We start from the raw sequence: 1333 nt of genomic DNA, 5'->3' as shown, positions 1-1333 counted from the left end.
ATTGATTTGAGATCTATTTTTTTTAATGTAAATATTTATAGTTATATATTTCCCTTTGAATACAGCCTTCACTGAATCCCATGAGTTTTGTTTGTTTTTGGTTTTGGTTTTTTACCACCAGCATCCCCTTTAATAAAACGTGGAAGATTTTATGATAGGGAAAGTGGGAAGAGTAAAATATGACCATTTTAAAACCACAGAAATCCTTCTGTACATGTCTAGCACCTGGCAGAGGGGAGGGCAGGCAGTGCAGTAGCAGGCCGGAGCCAACCCTTTTTATAGATGATACCCTAGTGTCCAGGTCAGTAGAGAAGTTAGACCTTAGGCTCTCAGCCCTTGAGGAAGATGTGTGTGTCAGTAGGGCCATAGTCACTGCAGGACATGTACTCCACCTGGATGAAGATGCTGAGGGCCTGAGTCAGTGTGATGATGTGGATGTGGTCCCTCTCCTTGCACATGGCTTCCACTTCCTGATGGCAGAACTCCTTGACAGTTTTCCCACTTTCCACAAAGTGCTTGAAGAACTTGCTCTTAAGCTGCAGGTAGCTGAGGTGAGCAGCCCCAGATAGACCACCAGGTAATCAGAGGTACTCTGGTTTTTGAAGGAGGCCAACAGGTCTGCTACTGAGGTCCACTTCTCTACCTGCTCAATCAAGTTCATGGATATGTTGTGGAAAGCCTCAACAGTGGACCTAGCCCTGGGACACCAGGTCCTCTTTGCTCTTAGCAGGCATATCCTTGAACCACTGCAATTCCTTCCTGTCCTCCAGCAATGCCTTCAAGTGGAAGAATCTGAAAGCTCAATAGAAGCAGTTCCATCAGGCCTGATCTTGCCAATATATGACTACTTTTCGTGGAGGCCTTGATCTCATGCTGCTAGACACTGTCATCCTCCGCATACTCTTTGCACAGAACTGAGAGCTCCAGATGCTCAGAGACCAGAGGGTTCTGCACAGCATTCTCTTGCTAAGTTCAGTCCTGCTGAGCCATGATGGCTTCAGCACAGACAAGACAGTTAACACCTTTGGAGTTGCTGCCCAGATGTTTCTTCTTCTGCTCCATAAGTTTTTTTTTTAATTAATTCATCTCTAATTATTTTCTAATTGCCTTTGTGATTTCTTATTTGACCCAATGGTAACTTGAGTGTGCTTTCCATATATTGACGAATTTTCCAGTTTTCCTACAAAACTATAACTTCATTGTGATCAGACAACATATTTTGTATGATTTAAATGTTTTAAAATTTATTGAGGATTGTGCTGTGGCCTACTAATGTGTCTCAGTTTATGTCTCTTTGAGTTTATCCTATGTGGGATTTGTTGAGCTTCATGGC

The 1333-nt window shown here is 43.0% G+C and overlaps 1 pseudogene; it reads right to left on the bottom strand.

Annotated features, from left to right (window-relative positions):
* Positions 1–218: 218 nt before the first annotated feature.
* On the bottom strand, positions 219–1062 carry LOC132501339 (ubiquitin thioesterase OTUB1-like; annotated as a pseudogene).
* Positions 1063–1333: the final 271 nt, after the last annotated feature.

The sequence above is a fragment of the Mesoplodon densirostris genome, chromosome 14, assembly GCF_025265405.1.
Source record: "Mesoplodon densirostris isolate mMesDen1 chromosome 14, mMesDen1 primary haplotype, whole genome shotgun sequence".
Taxonomy (NCBI): domain Eukaryota; kingdom Metazoa; phylum Chordata; class Mammalia; order Artiodactyla; family Ziphiidae; genus Mesoplodon; species Mesoplodon densirostris.
Note: the sequence above shows the minus strand (reverse complement) of the source record. Positions and strands in the feature narration are given on the sequence as shown.